This window comes from Dreissena polymorpha, chromosome 2 (assembly GCF_020536995.1).
Source record: "Dreissena polymorpha isolate Duluth1 chromosome 2, UMN_Dpol_1.0, whole genome shotgun sequence".
Lineage (NCBI taxonomy): Eukaryota > Metazoa > Mollusca > Bivalvia > Myida > Dreissenidae > Dreissena > Dreissena polymorpha.
The window spans coordinates 63,573,825-63,595,749 of record NC_068356.1 but is presented as its reverse complement, the minus strand read 5'-3'; the positions used below and the strand labels follow the sequence as shown (position 1 = coordinate 63,595,749).

Here is a 21,925-nt window from a genome sequence, read left to right as displayed (position 1 = left end):
CCGTAGTGTTTTATCTCTACGCGTTCCTCTTCTTTTTATGCGAACAAAGCCAGGTTGCAGGGTCACGTGACTTTTTCGGGTTCCACCTTTTAACTTTATTGCATTTAACACGACGGTAAGTGGTTCTTTATTACAAATAACTTTTGCAATCATAATATACGGCTATGTTTCATGAACGTAAAATTTTGTTACCGATTTCAGACGTTTTCAAGGATTTGTTCTCATACCTTTAGATATTTTCACAAACTGCAAAAAAATTGTCGTGTATGCACTAAAGATTTTTTTCAAATGTATTTCAATAACTTGAGATATTTGCAAAAATAAAAGTCTTAACGGTGTGATTACATTCTGCCCAGCCCGTGTGAAAACCCCTGAAAACCCCGTTGACTCTGCACACTGTTAACGACTTTTTGTATATTGTTCGTCGTCTTCAAATCGTAATTGTTCAGTAAGACAGCTGTACCAACAACAACAACACTTTTGTTAGTGTTATTCTATGACATTCTTGCTTTACAGTTGCATACTCAGAAATTATTCGTTTATTTTCAACTGTGTAAGGTTATAAATTATATTTCAATTGCTTACACTAACTATCGGGATGTCAGTAAATAATATAAAATTATTCCAACCTTGGCGGGACTCGAACCCGCAATCCCCGGCTTAGGAGGCCGGTGCCTTATCCATTAGGCCACGGAGGCGTACATAATTGCAAATTTTACTGATTTATTAGTCATAGTATAAAAATTAGCATAGCTTTTAAGTCAGAATTCAATAAATCATGTTTAAACCAGACTTACTTCGATCCACAGGTACTTGAAACAATTTTTTGGTCCTTATATATGTAATAAGAGTAAAGGTACCCAACGATGATTTCACAGGTCAGGAATTACACACTTTGATTTTGGGGTGCTATTTGTGAAACTTTTGGCTGTTTTGGACATACTTGGACGATTTTCATCAAATATAAGGTGTTTTATCATAGATGGACGCTTCCGGCTGGCAACCACAACGACATATGTGTGCATTGTTTGATCTATTATGCTGTTGCATTGTGTTATTCAATACACCTGTGAAATCATCGTTGGGTACCTTTACTCTTATTACATATATAAGGACCAAAAAAATTTTTCAAGTACCTGTGCTTCGATCCACTCTTTCCTACTTTAAGTTTGACGCAAACACATGAATAATTATGTCCATGATCGCAACAAAATTGTGTTCTTTAATATACGTCTTTAAAAAAACGAATCATTTGTAAATATTCGTTAATAGTCAATCTGAGTAATATCATAATATTCCCATTCCAACGCTTTACTGCTGAGATCGCAATGCTGACAATAAAATAAGGTAAAACGTACCACCGGCGGGGATCGAACCCGCAATCCCCGGCTTAGAAGGCCGGTGCCTTATCCATGATGCCACAGTGGCAGATAAATGCTGTGTTAAAGTAAGACATCAATATGATTATAACATTGCTTTTTAAAGTGCATACAAGGTATATGAACACCAAACGTACATTGACACACCGTATCATACGGTACATTAACAATACATTAACAATAAACGCGAATGAATGAAGCATCATGAACGCTGCCTATAGGCTTTATTTAATGTTGGTAATGCAAGAGCCGCTAATCCCTTTTTTTTGGGGGGGGGGGGCGAGTTCGAACGCACGTTGGACGCACGAATTATTTTAACCCATAAACATTTCATGTTGTACGAAATTATAAATAATTAAAAATGTTACCTTCGCTAAACGTGTTTATGTGTATTTGTCTAAACTAAAATGTGTTACTGGTATGCCATTATATGTTGACTTGCGCATCGAACATGAAAACATTACATATCCCAGGATATATTTTGGTATAAATTGGACGATTTATATGCAAAAAGCCCTTATTGCACTTTTTGTCACACTGGATTGTAACTCCCAACTAACTTTCCATGTTTATACTCAAATGTGTTTATTTGGGCATTATACCTCGTCAACAAAACTGTTCCTTGTTTTGCGCAAATAGGTAAATAATTAAGGCCATGATCGAAACCAAATTGTGTTCTTCACTATTGTTAAGCCGCATCATCTGTACTTTATCGCTCATAATCAAGTTGTGAAAAACAATAATAAAGTCCCATAAAACAGAAACGTAGTTATGACTTATTAGTATTCCACGAGCAATAGTGCCCAACAAAAAACATTTTGGAATTAACATGGCAAGCAAGTTGTGAGACTACAATCCAATGTGAAAAAAGTTTAAAAGGCATTTCTTACATATAAATCGTCCAATTGATACCACAACATATCCTGAAATCTGTATTTTTAAAATTCGATGCCCCATGCTCAAAGCCATTGATGACTATTATCAACTTTTACAATGTAACACTGCTGTCAAGACTTCCGGTTTGCGCATTTGTAACATCTTGGAAAAAGCATCATCCATGATTGCAGGCAACTGTAGGAAAATGGGTTTCGGTAGTCTTTTAAAAGCAATTCTATTGGCATAGTAATGTCTTAATTAAAAACAGCTTTTATCTGCAACCGTGGCCTTCTAAGCCGGGGAATGCGGGTTCAATCCCCGCCGGTGGTAAGTTTTATTTCATATTAAGCATTGCGATGTCAGCAGTAATCGTTGGAATGGGAATATTATTATATTAAAAAACTTGAATATTAACGAATATTTACAGATGATGCAACTTAAAAAATAGTAATAGGGAAAAAACACAAGTGTGTTTGCGTTTGTGTTTGAATCATGGGTATACTGATTTAATTATTTGCGCTAAACGGAAAGTAAGATACAGTGGATTGAAGTAAGGATGGTTTAAATAACTTATTAACTTCTGACTTAAAAGCAATGTTATATTTTTAACTATGACCAATCAATCAGTATCATTAACACTAAATTACGCCTCCGTGGCCTAATGGATAAGGCACCGGCCTCCTAAACCGGGCATTGCGGTTTCGAGTCCCGCCGGAGGTTAGTATCATTTTATTTATCGTTTTATATGGTCATCCCGAAATTTAGCGTTAAACATTGAAATGTTATTTTTTTCCTTACACAGCTTGAATATTAAAAATATTTCAGATTATGCCACCATAAAACTAGTGCATCATAGAAGAACACAAACTACTCTGTTGTTGTGCGTACAGCTTTTGTACTAAACAATCAAAATTTTAAGAAGAGGAAACATATAGACACACTTATCTGGCCTATGATGCTGGATGAGGTATCGTGCTCAGTAATAGAGGCCTTAGTGACGATCACCAGCCGTCACATAAGAAAGTTGCTAGAAATACCCCTCCCAGTTTCTTCAGCGTAGAACTGTTCGGATAGAGCAACAAGCTGCAACTCACTGGTGGAAGAATTCAAGACAGCTACCACGAGACTTGTACTCACACTTAAATACTCAACAGATAAGCAGATCCGAGTAGTAGGCATTGTTACCCCCGCCATTAAGAAATAGTCTGCTACAGAGACTGTCAGTCAAGCAGAGAACTCGCTCAAGCAAAGAGGCATTGTAAAATTGACCGCTGTCGAAGGTCAGCAGATTGGAGCAACAAAAACACTTATGTGGAGCCGAGCAGAAAAGAAAGAGGGGTGCGCCATGATCCAGACAGAAGTTCGGCGGACATAATACACCAAGACACGCTCGAGCGGTAGAAAGTATAACACAGGGAGCATGGACAACATGCAATACACAAGACAGGATATTGAATTGTGACGACATATGGAAGTTTGACTCAATCAGAATTTTGTTCCTCCTTAGTTAGGTCAGTCCATGACCTACCATCTCCCGACAACCTCTGTCGTTGGGAACTCATACCAGATCCTAAATGCAAACTTTGTGATCGTTCGGCACTCTAGAAGATGTTCTTTCTTGCTGTCATACAGCGCTGTCACAAGGAATATACATATTTCGTCGCGAAAACGTCCTCAAAGAGCTGGTTGACTCGCTTGAACACACATGGAAACACGTACGCAGTAGTACTCCGCGAACAAACTCTTGTCAAGCCGGATGAAACTGCACAGGGACAGCCGACGCAGAAAATCTTAATTCTCAAAGGCGAAACTGAATGAAGCAAAGGTTTACCTTGACAAGAAGCTGTTCTCTCTAAGTTTTGTCCAGAAAAACCTCAGCCTCGACATCGTGCTGTGGTAAAAGGCGGGTAAATTACTGATCGTGATCAAGTTAACCTTGGGAAACAAGATGCGAGGAGGCGTATGCGAGGGATAACGACCACGCACACAGAGCTGCAAGGAGGTTGAAAACAAAGAGGCTGGCGTACTTGGTTGTTCCCCATAGAAGTAGGCGTCAGAAGGTTAAGTGCACAATCTGTGTGTCGACTGATGTTGGCAGTCGAGTTTACTGACAGGAATAGACGGCACAAAATCCGGAAATCGGGCAAAGCTACAGAGCGATTGTCAAGCAGGTTGTGACAGAGGCGAGAATACACGAGCTGGAAGAAGTAGAGCTATCGACATTTAATACTGTCGCTGTGGTGGCCCCACCCTCCCTAGATGTACATGGAACAGGCGCAAAACATTGACGACGGAGGGACTCCATGCTGATGATGAATGTCGATCCGCGATCCACACACACCATAGCACTTGACTATACAGGAGATTCAAGGTGAATGTGCGATTGTATTCAACTAACATGGTACCATAAATAACGTATTTTTTAATTTAATCGAATAAGAAATTCTGTCGGAGTTTGATTGTGAGCGGTTAAAGTTAAGACGTATTGTCTCAACAGTTGTAAAAGTATGTGGTAATTTATTTTGCTTTGCTTAGTTTGTAGATTGATTTGTCCGTGCGCAAGATGCACGTGCATTTTACGATGATTCCTTCGCGCAGTCTGAATCACGTCAATGTTCAACAAACAGTAGGATTCAGTGGATAAAAGTAAGATTTGTGTAAATATAGCTTGTATACACTTTTAAAGGCAATGCTACATATATTCACATTACCTTAAAATCTCTAAAACAAAGATTATGTAAATCCGATAATGATATACTATACACTTAAAAGACACAAACACATAAACATGTTGGAAAAAGATATATTGTTTACTGATTTATAACTTCGAAAACATTAAATGTTTATGGCTTAAAAGAATGCATGTGCCAAACGTAGGCGCGAACTAACTACCGAGAATAAAACTCTCTTACATTTCCCATATCAAATTAAGCCAAACCGCAGCGTTTATGATAATTCCCTCACTCAGGCTGTATCTCGTTTATTGTTAATATACCGTATGATACAGTGGATACGTTTGGTGTACATGTACATATATATTTTGTATACACTTTTAAAAGCAATACTATTCGGATATTGATTTCTTACTTTAAAATGGCTGTTAACTGCCACCGTGGCCTAATGTATAAGGTAACGGCCTTCTATGCCGGGGATTGCGGGTTCGATCCCCGCCGGTGGTAAGTTTTATTTCATTTTTTAGCATTACGATATCATCAGTAAGCGTTGGAATGGGAATACATTACATTACAAAACTTGAATATTAACGAATATTTACAAATGATGCAACTTAAGAAATAGTCATATGGCAAAACACAATTGTATTGCGATCATGTGCATAATTATTCAATTATTTGCTCCAAACGGAAAGAAGGATACAGTAGATTGAAGTAATGTTGGGTTGAAATAACTTATTAAATTGTGATTTAAGGGCAATTTTATATTTTAAACTATGACCGATCAGTCAGTAAGATAAACACTAAATTACGCCTCCTTGGCCTAATGGATCAGGCACCGGCCTCCTTAGCCGGGGATTGCGGGTTCGAGTCCCGCCGGAGGTTAGAATCATTTTATATTCAGTATGGCTATCCTGACAACATGTAAGTGTTAACGATTGGAATATGATTTACTTACTTACACAGCTATAATATTAAAAATATCTTAGATTGTGCCGCCATAACGCTAGTGATTCATAGAAGAACACTGTCTTCTGCGTTGTTGTTGGCACATCTTTGGTACTAAACAATCAAACTTTCAAGAAGAGGAAAAATAAACACATATTAATCTTGCCAATGATGTTGAATAAGGTTTCGAGGTAAGTAATAGAAACCTTAGAGACAATCACCAGCCGTCACATAAGAAAGTGGCTAGGAATACCCCTCACAGTTTCTCCAGCGTAGGGCTGTACGAAAAGAGCAACACGCTACAACTCCCAACTGTCAGCACTGGTGGAAGAATTCAAGACAGCTGAAACGAGACTTGTACTCACACTTAAATACTCCGCAGATATGCAGATCCGAGAAGAAGGCATTGCTACCCACATCAACAGGACATTGTCGGCTACAGAGACTGTCAGTAAAGCAGACAACTCGCTCAAGCACAAAGACATTATATAAAAACTATGTTATAATAACATAAACATATAATAACGTTATCTTTTATTATGTGTGTCTCCAATAGTTCGGTTCATTTCTCTTGCGAGTTGAAAGATACTTTCAGGATGAGTTTACCTTTGTATTTTTTTTTCGAAATTGCGCTGCCGACATCTGCTTTCCTTTCGTTGGAAGATGCTTTTTCTTCGATATTACACATGCTTGAACCGGGAAGTCCTGACAGCAGCGTTACATGCTGAAAGTTGGGAGCATGGTGCAACGATTTTTACAAATGCAGTTTCACTGAAATGTTTTTGTATAATTTGGACGATTTATATGTAAGCATGAAGACAACAAACCCCTTTCTTTCAATTTCCTTGTCGCAATAGATTGAAACCTTACAATAGTTAACCTTTTTTTTTCAGCAAGCCTCAATGTATTGTTAACCTTACTGTCTTACATCATGCACGTGCGAATTGCAGCGATGAAGTCGCAATCGATATCCCTTGCCATGTTCTATTCTCAAATGTGTTTTGTGTGGCATTAATGCTTGTGGGACCGACATGGAATTATGCATGTTTGGTACAAACGGATGACTAATAATGCCCATAATCGCCACTAAATTGTGTCATTGAAAAGTCCTTTTTTAGTCGCATCATCGATAATTAATCGTTATTCTTAACGTTTTGTAAGATAGTAATCACATTGCAACGCTAACTGATGATATACTAAACCTGAAATAAAATCAGACTTACCACCGGCGGGGATCGAACCCGTAATCCCCGGCTTAGAAGGCCGATGCCTTATCCATTAGGCAACGGTGGCAGATAATGCTGTTTTAAAGTAAGAAATCAATGACTATTTCATTGCTTTTTAAAGTTCATACAAGGTATATGTATACCAAACTTATCATACGGTACATTAACAATACATACACAATAAAAGCGATATAGACTTCGTGAATGAAGTATCATGAACGCTGCGTATAGGCTATATTTAATGTTGGTATTGCAAGAGCCGCTTATCGGTTTTTTTGGGGGAGGGGGGCGAGTTCGAACGCACGTTGGGCGCACGAATTATTTTAACCCATAAACATTTCATGTTGTATGAAATTATAAATAATTATAATTGTTATCTTCGCTGAACGTGTTTATGTGTATTTATCTAAAATGTGTTACTGGTAAACCATTATTTGTTGACAAGCTTTTTGTGTTAGAGATCTCAAGTTTATATACCACTACTTCCTTTTTATCTTTTCGTAGTGCATTTCTTAAGGAAATATCAAAACTATTTTCTAATAACATAAGCGATTTTTGTATTCTGTTTGTGGCTAAAACAGCTCCGTGCATATCATTGACGATTAGACTGAATAGTGAACTTGCAGGATGAGTTTATTCGTTTACTGAGTTTTAGTCTAAATTGGTCTACCACATCCCATGTTTCGGTCGATGCCTGCATCATGGAAGATGCCTTTTCTTAGAGGTTACACATGCATAAAACGAAAGTCTTTACAGCAGTGTTACATGCTAACAGTTGAGTATAGTTATCAATGAGTGGGACAATTGCGTATGGAAAATAAAAACATACAGATCCCATGATATATTTTGGTATATATTTGACGATTCATATGCAAGAAGCCCTTATTGCACTTTTTTTGTCACACTGGATTGTAACTTCCAACTTGCTTTGCATGTTTATACTCAAATGTGCTTTGTTGGGCAATATATCTCGTCAACCAAAACGTTTGCTTGTTTTGTGCAAATAGATGAATTATTGTGACCATGATCGCAACATAATTGTGTTCTTCACTATTTTTAAGTCGCATCATCTGTACTTTATCGCTAATAATCAAGTTGTGTAAGATAATAATAAAGTCTCGTAAAACAGAAACAAAATTAGGACTTATAAGTTCTACACGTTACATCGTATAGCGGAGTACTTTTGTCCTGACGGACATGAGACAATAAACCGGTTTTGCAAGTTTTGTGTGTATGGCTCTTGATAGACATAAATAGCGTTTGAAATCAGTTCTAGCGAGGTCTTCTACGTAGCAACGTCAAATTCAAATTCATTTTTATGCTCCCCGAAAATTTTCGGGGAGCATATAGTTGCCAGTTTGAAGTTCCTTCCGTTCTTCCTTCCTTCCGTCACACTTTTGTTACCGTTTCTCATAGCACCTTCAGTACTTTACCGATCTCTTTCATTTTGGCATGTAGGTACCTTGCATTGAACTCTACCTTTTGATTAGGTTTGAGGTCACTGGGTCAAGGTCAAGGTCACCGAGGCTAATAATATTATACATTTTCCGTCACACATTTGTTACCGTTTCTCATAGCACCTTCAATTCTTTACTGATCTCTTTCATAATTGGCATGTTGGTACCCTGCATGGACTTCTACCTTTTGATGAGGCTTGAGGTCACTGGGGTCAAGGTCAAGGTCACCGAGGCTTATAATATACTTTTTCCATCACACTTTGCTTACAGTTCCTCATAGAACCTTCAATACTTTACCGATCTCTTTTATATTTGGCATGTAGGTACCTTGCGTAAATCTCTACCTTTTGATGAAGTTTGAGGTCACTCGGTTAAGGTCAAGGTCACCGAGGCGAACAATAAAATACTTTGTCCGTCACACTTTTGTTACCGTTTCTCATATCACCTTCAATACTTTACCGATTTCTTTCATATTTTGCATGTAGGTACCTTGCACGGGCCTCTACCTTTGATGAGGTTTGAGGTCACGGGGATCAAGGTCACCGAGGCTAATAATAGAATTTTCCGTCACACTTTCTTTTTACAGTTTTTTATAGTACCTTTAATACTTTACCGATCTCTTTCATATTTGGCATGTACGTACCTTGCATGGACCTCTACCTTTTTATGAGGTTTGAGGTCACTGGGGTCAAGGTCACAGAGGCTAATAAAAGATTTTTCCTTCACACTTTTGTTACAGTTTATCATAGCACCTTCAATACTATACCGATCTCTTTCATATTTGGCATGTAGGTACCTTGCATGGACCTCAACCTTTTGATGAGATTTGAGGTCACTGAGGTCAAGGTCAAGGTCACCGAGGCTAATAATAGATTTTTCCGTCACAGTTTTGTTTCAGTTTCTCATAGCACCTTTAATACTTTACCGATCTCTTTCATATTTGGCATGTAGGTACCTTGCATGGACCTCTACCTTCTGATGAGGTATGAGGTCACTGGGGTCAAGGTAATTGTCACAGAGGCTAATAATAGATTTTTTTAGGTGGTTATTAACACATAGATTGACAAAGCGCATCATCGGGGAGCATCCATCAGTTTCACTGATATTCTTGTTTATATCAGAACACTTATCGTAATGCGTTTTAATTTTAAACCGTCATTTTAAAAAAAGATTTTAATGCAGATTTTACCTGAGCATGCAACTATGCACATAATGCAAACATGCGCATACATTATACTTGTTAGTATATTTTAGAGATTTTGTATAAGTGTACTTGCTTTATAAAATACAAGTCGGTCTTGAAACTCTGTGCACATGTGACCACAATATATGCGTCGACCGCAAATCACACAACAGAGTAGTTATTTATGATGTTATGTGTGTTTTAAACATAGTCCCGAGCAGATTTTTCGCAATGCTGAAAATAAAACTTACCACCGGCGGGGATCGAACCCGCAATTCCCGGCTTAGAAGGCCGGTGCCTTATCCTTTAGCGGTGGCAGATACGTTGTTCTTGAGTACTCTGATTGAAAAGTAATCATTTCATGTGCAGCATTGCTTTTAAGTAAGGAATAAATAGGCCTATGGCATTGCTTTAAAACATGTATATACGTTATATTTACACAAAACGTTTTTGTATCCACTGAATCCTACTGTGTGTTGGAAATTAACGTGATTCAGACTGAGTGAAGGAATCATCATAAAATGCACGTGCATCTCGCGCAATGACAAATCAATATACAAACTTAGCAAGGCAAAATAAATTATCACATGCTCTTACAACTGTTGAGAAAATACGTTTTAACTTTAACCGTTCACAATCAAACTCTGACAGAATTTCTTATTCGATTAATTACAAAATATTGTATGTATAGTACTTTTTTAGTTGAATGCGATCGCACACCCACCCTTCAATCTCCTGTAGACTCAAGTTATATGGTGGTTTTGTATTGCGGATCGACATTCATCATCAGCATGTAGTCCCTCCGTCGTCAATGTTTCGCGCCCGGTCCATGGGCATCTCGGGAGGTAGGGGCTACCGTACCTACGATGTGGATATCGATAGCTCTTCTATTTCGAGATTGTGTCTTCTCGCCTCTGTTACAATCTGCTGGACGACCGCTCTGGAGCTTTGCTCATTTTCCGGATGGTCTGCCGTCTATTCCTGGCACTAACCCGACTTCTTACATCAGTTGGCACACATATTGTGCACTAATCCCTCTAGCGCCTACTTTTATGGGGAACAACCTAGTACGCCAGCCTCTTTGGTTGCTATTTTCTGGCAGCTTTGTGTACGTGGCCTTTTTCCATTTAGAAGGTCTCCTCGCATCTGGTTTCCCAATGTACGGTTAACTCGATCACGATTAGTCGTTTCCCTGCCTCTGACCACAGCACGACGTCGAGCCTGAAGTTTGCCTGGAAAAACAGCTTCTTGTCAAGGTCAACATTTGCTTCATCCGGTTGCACCTTCGAAAATAGAGGTGTTGTATATCGGCTGTCCCTGTGCAGCTTCACCCGGCTTGACAATTTTTTTCGTGGAGTACTAATACGTTCCTTTTTCCGTTCTTGTTCAAGCCAGTAAACCAGCTCTTTGAGGACGTTGTCGTGACGCCATCTGTATATTCCTTTTACCAGCGCTGTAGGGAAGCAAGGAAGAACATGTTCCAGAGTTTGCATTTAGGATCTGGTAAGAGTTCCCAACGACAGAGGTAGTTGGGGATTGTAGAATGTCTTGGACTGACCTAAGGAGGAAGGAAAGTCTGATGGAGTCATACTTCAAAATATCGTCTCACGTCAGTATCCTGTCTTGTGTATTGCATGTTGTCCATGCTCCCTGTGTCCTCATTTGTACCGCTCTATCGTGTCTTGTTGTATTATGTCCGCATAACTGTTCGTGCGGACCGTTGAAAAAGATTTGAGATTTTATCAGTTATTGTATTTAAGAATGTTTGTATTTCATTATATGGGTGATTATTCAGCAATTGTTGTATTTCATTTACTTACGAATCGTCTATTTTGCATTGAAATCGTTCCGTTTATTAGGATTCCATTTTCTGGATGAGGCATGTTTTAAGTGTTTGTTTTGGGGATCGGGATTAGGATTACAACAAAGGGTAAAGTTCATGAGGACATGAGAGGGACAAATGACATACCAAATGCGTTTAACAAATCAGCGAATAGGAAATTCTATCGGGAGTATTATTGTAAAATGCAATAGTTGAGGCGTATTTTCTCAAAAGTTGTTAGAGTTTGTTATTACTTATTTTGCTTAGTCTGTATATTGATTTGTTCAAGTAGTTTGACATTCGCAAAATACACGTGCATTCACGCAACACATCTACATCGCATTTATGATGAGTTCTCCACACAGTTTATATTACGTTTTTGTAACTGACAGTAAGATACAGTGGAACAAAAAAAAATTGACATACATATAACTTGTAGACATAGTTTTAAACAATATGCATATTCAATTCTTACTTAAAAGCAATGTTTTATATTTAATTTAGACTAATTAATCAGTAACATAAACAATAGATATGTGCGCCACCGTGGCCTTATGGATAAGGCACCGGCCTCTTAGGCCGGGGATTGCCGAAGATCGTCGGCAACACCTATTCATAAATGAAATATATATAATCATCAACACAATAAAGTGTTATGAACCAACCATTTACGTTATTAATGATTCAATCAAAATTCGTCTCGGAACTGTCTCCAAGTCCAATAAAACAAGAGATAGCAAATTCCACTTTCCTTGTCAAAATGACAAGTATCAAACATGGTTTGATTTATATTGCAAGTACTCTGTGCAAAGTCAAATTACTGATTATGTTTGTTAAACACACAGTTAATTGGAATGCTGTTTCAAAATTGTTTGTACATTTAATTTCAACCCCAGGCCTTCTGTTGATTGTTAAAGAACAAATACCCTTGCCAAATGCATGTGGCAGAAGCTGGTAGTGGGTTACAAATTGACGTTTTTGTCGCCGGCCTCTGTACTCCGCCCGACATTTGTCCCTTACAGACCCAAACAGCTCAAAACCCGAAGCTGAACCACTGCTGGTCCATGGCAGCCCAGAGCCGAAAGGATCTTCTGTCTCCTCCAAGGCCACGACAAAGCTGAGAATACCAATAGGCTTGTCAGCATTGTGTTCAACAAATTTGTTATTTGAAATGTCAAGTCTATTTACGTAATATATATGCCTCTTGTGCTTTCTGACATGGTCCTTAATTTCATTCGATCACATGCACCTGTACTTGCGATGTCGATCATCTGCGATGCGCCACATGATCTAAAAGAAACAGCCAGAAGTCGAAGAAAACCTTATAATTATTATGCAATTCATTAAAACCCTAAAAGGTTCATAGTTCATATCAATTTTCATTCACTAACAGTTTATTTGTAATTTAGATATTTGTTTTTACCGCCTTAACATTTACAGCGTACTGTCTTTTGTAAAATACATTGATTTACTTTTCAAACGAAACAACACTTGTGCACGAAATCCTAAGTATTTATTTATTTATGATTAACGTGTTAAGTATCATTATTCACAAACTGCATTATCTTCGTTACGGTATAGTTTCTTTTCCACAATTAACGATTATCGTCCATTTCAGAGCGTTCGTACCGCCGTAAAACTAATCTTGTCATAATGAACACGGTTGCTAACACCCTCTCGAATAAATGTGAATAACGCATTTCAACGGGGACTTGCATTTGGTTATAACATAAGGGACTTTATACAAATGCTTGAGTTTTGGAAAACACAAACATGTCTGCTTTCATGTACACATGAAACTAGGTCATCCTTAATAAAATTATTACAAACTATGTTGGTTTCGAACACTTCTTTACTACGACCTGTGTTAGAGCCAAGAGAAATCTATTATCGATCGCGTGCGCTCGTATCATACAGTCCCCTAGATACTGTACATACTGATCACACGGTGTAATCGGATTCGAATCGTCGCCCGCATAATTGTAGATGACATCGACTGGCACCCGGACTAAACGACATAACACATGAGGTTAAGAAACATACTTGTAGATTATTGAGGCGTCATTCAGTACGCCATTGCAATATAACCGACTGTTTAAATGTCCAACGAGCTCCTGGTAATCAAAGATGGTGTACGTTGAAAGCTTTGTGGAAACAAACTGCGCTGCCTTGCCTTCCAGTATTGGAAACAGCGTGTTTAGCCTTTTTCCGTCATCACAGTGTTAATTATTAGCTGTCATTTCAACTTTTGCGATCTAGGTTGTAAACTGCACTATTCCAGAAAATGACGGTAATTTAACCGGAAGTGACTTCGATCTAGTCGACGGTGAATATAACATGTTAAAGGGATTGGTATAATATTGTTTGTGTCTCTCATTAGGACATGCTACACGTATACCTGACAGTTGCAAGACCTCTATTGCAAAACATTTAACAATTGCCCTTTTTATACAAAAACCTGGTCAGTCATTAAAGTTTTGAAATCGATGACTTATGCTGTTTGTTTTCAAAAGCTGACATAATTATTATACTGTTATCATTATTATATGAATGTTCTAAACAACGCTTTCTGGTTCCAACAAGTTTGGCTTTCGTTCTCTCTTGTTCGCTTGTTTTTTTGTACATAAAGACTTGTCTGTTTTCCACAAATGTTTAAAAACAGTAGCATGCATTATGACTGGGGGCAGGTGTCACCAAACAACACGGCTTAGATGCGATACATTATGATTTTATTTAGTATAAAATCCGGGTCTTCTAGACACAGAAATCTCATCTGGTAGCTAACCAAGGGTGACTTCATCTGCACCAGTTTCATCTTTGATGTTCCTTAAGACTCTTCTATATTGCTGCCAACCACTGGGTTCTTGGTAGACGGTTGTTTGTCACTTTTACCCTTTTCTGCTTTACTGCAAGTTTTTTCATCAAGACCCTCGCTCTGTCTAATTTGTTTCCTTAATCGATATACAGAATGATAAGTTAGCATGTTTAGCAATTTAATTGTCAAATAAGATACAATTATCTAACAAAACTATTTTTAAGCTAATTTTGTAAATAAATAACAATACACTTATTTTTACAGAAACAAACAACATGACCAAACCCAATAAAAACACTAATAATAAAGTAAACTATTTGTTTCAAACTTTCTGGCATCTATTTTGTTTCCTTTTTTCAAGTTTACACCCTCCGGTTTATGAATACATCGACCTTAATTAAAACGTTCGTAACAATCTACATTAACTTATTGTTAAACATTCTTCCTTCGTACAAAAACATTTCACCTTACTAATTTCTTGCTGAAACTTAAATAATGTTTATAAACCGTGTGCCTTATATTGTTGTCTAAAACATAAGACCTCATTTGGTGTACCTCTATATCAAACGCATTTGTTTCAAACATACTACAAACCCAACACATTTAAACCTTACTCGAAAAAATTAAAATGTGAGTTTGTATATGTTCAGTAAACGACGTTGTTGTGTACAGACGTAATCGTTAATTTTCATATGCTTATACAGTAATACATGTATCTCAAAGTTTTTGAGTGCAATTCGTTTGTAAATGTTACATTTGAAACGCAATTTACAGTTTACATACTCATACGACCAACTAAGTAATGTATAAGATTAAAATCAGTTCTTCTTACTGCTAACAAACAGAGAAGAAAATATGACAGTCAACCGTTTGCTTCTGCTTGTTTGTGATATCGTTTGTTGACATTGAAGCCTTTTTTTTACTTATGTCATGCACAAGCTTTTCCAGTCATTGTTGCATTCGTAATTATAAAATAATAATAATAATAATAATAATAACAATAATAAAAAAGTCATCATTATCATCATGAACAACATTATTTTTATAAATGTTAGAACTAGTAACATAATAATTACCACTGCAATGTATTTATATGTATTATTGTCAACACAAATGGTCGAAAAACAGTACTAGTTACGGTGAACACTTGCTACATACACTTAAGTTTTGAAAAGCAAATGCAGAACACCACAGAGCATCTATACCACTATTACGTGGCCCATCAAACCCGGAAGCGTGTTCTATAGATATGGATGTTATTTGAACAGGAAGTTTTAAATGAAAAACATCGATATGACTCAAATCCCGCTGAGTGCGGTTTCAGTTACAAGATTTGTTTTCCCTAACACGGGTTTTCTTTAAGTGCAAACGTTCTTGTGTATAAATGGACCATATGTTTCATAAATTAAGCGGGATAGAACAAGATTAAGAAAACTTAGAAAATTAATTAAAATGTACTCAGTTATTATTTAGAGAGATTAGGAGAAGGATTGTTCTTAACAATTTATACACGGTGTGAAATGAGAATTTCCCTTACATCTACAATAATGCTATGTAAGTAGGGTTATGGATCCATGTAGAAATAATGCAGGCACATTGTGAGATATGTACACATCAACACCACTCTTTCTTCATTATAAGTTCGTTGATATCCCGGCTTTACATGGAAACGGTAGACCCACAGTTTGAACACTTCTTCTCTTTCATCATCAGACAGCAAAGGATGCCGATAGGGAAAAAGACGATGGCAAGTATAATACCAACAATGGAGTACCCCTCTTGCATGAAGCCAACCTACAAGAGTCAATTAGGATATAATGCGATACAAACAAGATAACACGAAACTAAAACAATATCATGAGAACAACACTTGCCAACAAAATAAAACCAATGGAAGCTGAAGTAACACTGACTCAATGATAAGAATCGTATTTCACTTTTTTATGTGTTTTGTTTTCGTAAAAAACAAACGCTTAAAATCACATGACATCAATTGACTTTTATCATTTTACGAGTAAACTTCGCTTGGGAAAGGCCGTATCCGGAAAATACTTTAAGTAAGCGAATTATGTTAAATTACTCAATTATACATTATGATTGAACAATTGAACCTCATAAGTATTATATAAATACACTTCAATATTTAGCAGGGTATGAATAACAATGTACCCACCCGACATGCCATACAATTAGGTGTTACAGGCATATACTGCCCGATCGGAGGGTATGGCCCTGGGGATGGTTGGTGTGGACCAGGGGCTCCGGGCGGCATAGTTCCATATGCTGGTAGAATACAAATAATCTATACCATTGTCAACATAATATTTTGATATATCCATATGTGATTGGTATGTGTTATAAAGAACACAACAAATTACATAAAGAACTTTGCTATGCAAATGTCCAGTCAGATACAATATTGTGTAACAGAATGGAATTATAATAGTTATTGAACATACCAATTGCAAGCTCATCATAATTATAAACATACACATTAAATTAACATGGCTGGAAAATACATTTAAAGCCATATAAATTCTCAAAATCAACGAATATTTCGTAAAATGTTTTGTTAAATAAATTTAACCCATAAAAATCAGTGTACCTTATAGCAATATTTCAACGCTAGATGTTGTCTGGTAACATAGATTTAACGAGATACAAAATGCTCGTTTTTACTTTTGTGTGTGAACATATATTTTATGTTAATTTCCCGCGACGATATCCGAACATTTACGAGCGAACGCGAGATTGGCTTTGGGAAGCTCACGAGAGCTTCGTCGTGCTTACGACGCTGCCAGAAGCCGATCTCTCGCTTGCTCTCCAACCTGAGATTTGCATAATTTACTCCAATAACATTAACTACTATTCTTAATATTGTGTGATGGTACTAATAGCAACATTATTGTATATAATGATTTTAAAAGTAACGAAACGTCTGGGATAAATGAACAACAACCGTGTCCACTCTAATCATTTTCAGTTACCTCTGTTGTCCGCCATTTTCACTGTTCAGTCAGATGAACTATATCGGATTTAATCTGAAAACAATTGGTTTACATTGGTGAATAAAAGCATGTCAGCTTGGTTGCAGTTCAACCAATTAAAAACTTTTGTTATAACGACTATTTTCCGAAATCAACACAAATTGCGAATTTTAAATCTAAAATACATAATTGCAGAAGGAAAAAAAGACAGGAGCAAACCATAAACGGAAATTACATAAGCAAACACAATCAGACGTATGATTTGTTAAAAGTGTTCATTAAGCAAAACAACGAATAAAAAATACAAAATCAACGGAATGCAAATTACAATCATTTAGTTATTTAATTTATATTAAAAACATGTCAAAAACATAAATGCCGATATAATAAATGGATCGTTAAGTATTAATACTTTCATGTGATGAAGCTTCAGCGCTTTGTTGTTGTTTTTAAATTGACTTTATATGACATGTAGTACTATATCGCCAAGTAAGTATTCAATGCATCCCTAAATAATTACAACACTTACGGTTAGTTTTGTTTTTAGTCCCGATAATATGTTTTCCTAATACGGTTGTTTTAAATACAATGCGCAAGGATAGGTTAGGGATAAATGTAACTTACCGCAAATCGTAAAATAAACTTCCTTAATCAATGTTGCGATATGAACGAATAAAGCTGCACAATTTATGTAGCGTATGCCTTAAGGAATTTCTTACTGATTAAACAGTTCGTGAATGTAGCTTTATAATTAGGCTTAAGCTTTACTTCCCGATTTCTCTCTAGTTATGCCTTAAACGAAAATACAACTGGATGATTATGCAATGGTCGAGTAACTCTACATTACTGCTTGATATTTGCGTTAAACAAAATCCCCCCAAAACATGAATATAAATAGAAAACAAAACAGCTTGTTAGAGTTTAAAGACTGATACAGATAAATTATCTTGCATGTTAAGTGTATCAAACTTGCTTTACTATTATATAGTACACGTGATCAAAATTCCTTTGGGTCTCATTATAATTTGGCTAATTTTCAAGGCATTGTTCTTGACGTTTTATTATCAAGTCAGGTATCATTTTTAAGATTTATGTTATTTTCCAAAATCTGGAAGAAAAAATATCTCTTGTTAATTAAAAAATGGAATATGCCGGAATGAAGACACCTTATGTTCACTAGCTTTCGCCTGTAGAATTTGGACAAAGACCCAGTCACCCAAGTAATGCATCAAACAATTCCTTGTTAAGCGTATTCCGCATCAAAATGCTCACATGTATTACCGAAACACAAATATCTAAGGAAATACGTACACAAGGCAAGTATGCGATCGCTAAAGGCTTTTGTATAAGAAGTGAAAAGAAACTCTTTAGAAAAGGCATTACTTACTAACCATGGAGGGATGCACGATGAATTTGTGAATATAACCTTAAAGATACCTAGCATTTGCAATCATGGAAAACAGTATGCATACGTCGTTCCTTTCCCACACGAAGTCCGTCCGTTATTCCGACCGTCTTACTTTTATTGTCCGCGCCAGATCTCAGACACTATTGATCTGAATTTGATTAAACTTGATAGATTTTTACACAGTTATTGCCCCTGGCTTATTCAAATGTCACAATTTGTGTCCGCAAGAGATCTCACCCATGTACGATTTGACCTTGACGTAACGTGATCTGCAGCATCTGTTTGGTGGACATGCGCATTCTTATCAGGTCGTTCCGTTCCAAAGATTGTTCAGAGAAATATTGCTCTTTGATTTTAAATATGTTATTTCAGTGCACAATTCCCACAATAATGATCAGAAGTGGTGAATCGTGATGCAGCATTCCTGTACAGTGGTCATGCGCATTGTGTCCTATTAATTCGGTCAAATAATTTGTTCAGGGGTATAAGAACCGACATTGAATGTTTGCTTTCTCAAGTTGTAAAAGATAATCTTTTTTTACCTGGTGTCTGATATTTGTTTTGGGTTTTCATAATAAATTACAACGTGTCTACGAATTTAAACGAGATGACTCAATGTCAAAACAGCCGTCCACATGTGGACATTTGTACGAGATAGAAAAATGATTATCAACAATCTTGAACGATTTTTATTTCATTGTAATTTTCCGAACAACGCGGAAGTAACATATGGTAATCGGGAAATTACATCGCTGTCTATAATATTTCCTGTTTGTCAAATTAAAGCAAATGAAGAGCGTGGCGTACGTTTTATATTTATATTTGTGTAAGTCACCCATTCAATTTGTTGAATATGTAAACTTTTTTTTCCTTGTCAAAATGAAACCAAGAAGTTATTTTAAATCCTTATCGTTTTACATAGACTGTTGAAAGAATGTGATACACTTTAAATAATTTATGCCTAGCGTCTAGAAAAAAAGGCCTTTGCAAACAGCATGATGCGGCGTCATATCAGGATCTGCGTTGTTTGCTTAAAGGAATTTCTGTAAGAAATATTTTAAATAAAGAAATAAATATACTAGACATCCCTAATTTAGGAAATAAATTTATCCAATTTAGAAGGATGGGAGAGTCCACTAGGCATAAATGGGTTAAATCATCATTAATTTAATAGTTAATGCCGTATTGTATCTATTGTTTTGCTGCAAGAGCGTTTATTTCTGTAAAAAAAGCAATTGAAGTCGCGTTAGACCTGCAAAATCACGGCTTTCAGTATATACTTATCGCACTACTGCGTTTGAAATAGTGTTATTGATTTATCAATATGTATAGATCAAATGAGATAATGCGAAATAAATATTGAATGATACATATTCTGACAGCATTATTTTGCGAGTCTAAACAAGCCTTGCTATTTCAGTTATGAATCTTTTCAAACAAAATTAGCAATATAATGTACGACATTTTTGTCGAGTGCGTGTCAAATACAAACATTTATTAACCAATTTATGCCTAATGGACTTTCCCATCCTTGTAAATTGGATCAATTTATTTCCAAAAGGAGGGATGTGTAGCATATTTATTTCTTACAGAAATCCCTTTAAGCAAACAGCGCAGACCCTGATGAGACACCGCATCTTTTCATCAGGGTCTACGCTGTTGGCAAGGCCTTTTTTCTAGACGCTAGGCACAAATGGGTTAAACCACTAAGCGCATACCCCCTTTTAAACTTATTAAATAATTATATCTGAAACGTGTTTATAATTGCAGGTCGATTTTAAACTTTCAGATTTTGAATTAAAATAAAGCTTTTCCGGAAAGCCAACTTTCTAGATTACAATTACTGTAAAATCATTAATTAAAACTGATGAACAGGACCAATTACTTAAAACGCTTGCATTTAAAAATTACATATTAATTTTTAATAGGCTTTTACAGTTTGTGCGCGTTGAACCGGTGTAAAACATTGTTTTCCCGCCGATTGTGTAATGCAATTTAATCAAGTAAATACAAGTACGAGAGAGCAACAGGTTCGTTGTTAAGTTGAGCACTTCCCGATTTGATTGAAATGTGTTTGCATACACTAAGCCAAAAAGCTGCTGAACAAAACTGCTGTTAAAAGGCACACAATTGCAAATAACAGTTATGCTTTTTGCATCGGAATTGCCGCGCAACCGGTTATGCAATGGGTCCCATTTCACATCTACAAAACGTTGTGCTAGTCACCCAGTCGCAGAAGGCTATTTTTCAGACTTGTGAACATTCAAACGATTATATCAAACTCTGTGTTAAAAGCTGGCATCGAGTCGTTCATTTTTTAAAGATGCGTACGATAATATTTCAGAGTGCAATTTGGTTCCTAATTTTGGTAATCGGTTTTAGTCAGGAATTGATGCGCATGCACACATTTTTACGGGATGACGCACTGGTAAACCGTGTGTGTCCACTCAGCCATCGCTCTATGGACGTTCATGCGAGTTATAAGGAGCAATGCTTATCAATATGCGGAAACATGCCTAGGTGTTTATCAGTGTTTTTTGCTGAACATTTCGGAAAGTGTATAGGATGCGCTCGTAAATACCGAGATGGTGCTTCGCTACTGAAAATGAAAGGAATGATACATTTTAAGAAAGGTTTGAATAAGAATTTGTCAATATATGGTTTACAGCTTCAATGTAAGATGTGTTTCAGTATTAGCAACATGTACATTAAAGGGGCCTTTTCACAGATTTTGGCATGTTTTGAAGTTTGTCATTAAATGCTTTATATTGATAAATGTAAACATTGGATCTAAAAAGCTCCAGTTAAAAATCAAGATTAAAATTTAAAAAAAGGAAAAAAAAAGTAGCCCGCAGCAGGGCTCGAACCAGTGACCCCCGGAGTCCTGGAGTAAAAACCAACCTGCCAAGTATGTATGAGGGATGTATTTTATACTATATATAAGCAATCTTCGTAGTTGCACAAAATTAAACGACAACAACAGAACTCTCAAATTATTCAATCGTTTCGCGTTGCAACGCTTTATAATTTTCAGGTTTTTAAATCGTCAAAAGATGCATATAATGGCTGTACTAGACCATGGTAAATGTTCAGTATTACTGTTTCCTCACAAATATTCTAACTAAAACGAAAATTTGCGAAACCCGAAACAA

The 21,925-nt window shown here is 36.6% G+C and overlaps 1 protein-coding gene, 1 long non-coding RNA gene and 1 other non-coding gene across 4 annotated transcripts in view; 1 reads left to right on the top strand and 2 right to left on the bottom strand.

Moving 5' to 3' along the window:
* LOC127867317 (transient receptor potential cation channel subfamily M member-like 2) overlaps positions 1-21,925 on the top strand; it is a 418,942-nt gene that overhangs the window by 87,220 nt on the left and 309,797 nt on the right. The gene's annotated exons all lie outside the window — the stretch shown is intronic.
* On the bottom strand, positions 7,096-7,168 carry Trnar-ucu (transfer RNA arginine (anticodon UCU)). Its single transcript has one exon. It is a non-coding gene; the product is annotated as a tRNA-Arg (tRNA).
* LOC127867328 (uncharacterized) lies at positions 14,544-18,193 on the bottom strand. Of its 2 annotated transcripts, none has more exons than XR_008043440.1 (4): positions 17,990-18,193; positions 17,366-17,419; positions 16,552-16,661; positions 14,544-16,172 (listed from the first exon to the last, which is right to left on the bottom strand). It is a non-coding gene; the product is annotated as an uncharacterized LOC127867328 (long non-coding RNA). The 2 variants fall into 2 exon arrangements; XR_008043439.1 differs by having other exon boundaries at positions 17,895-18,189.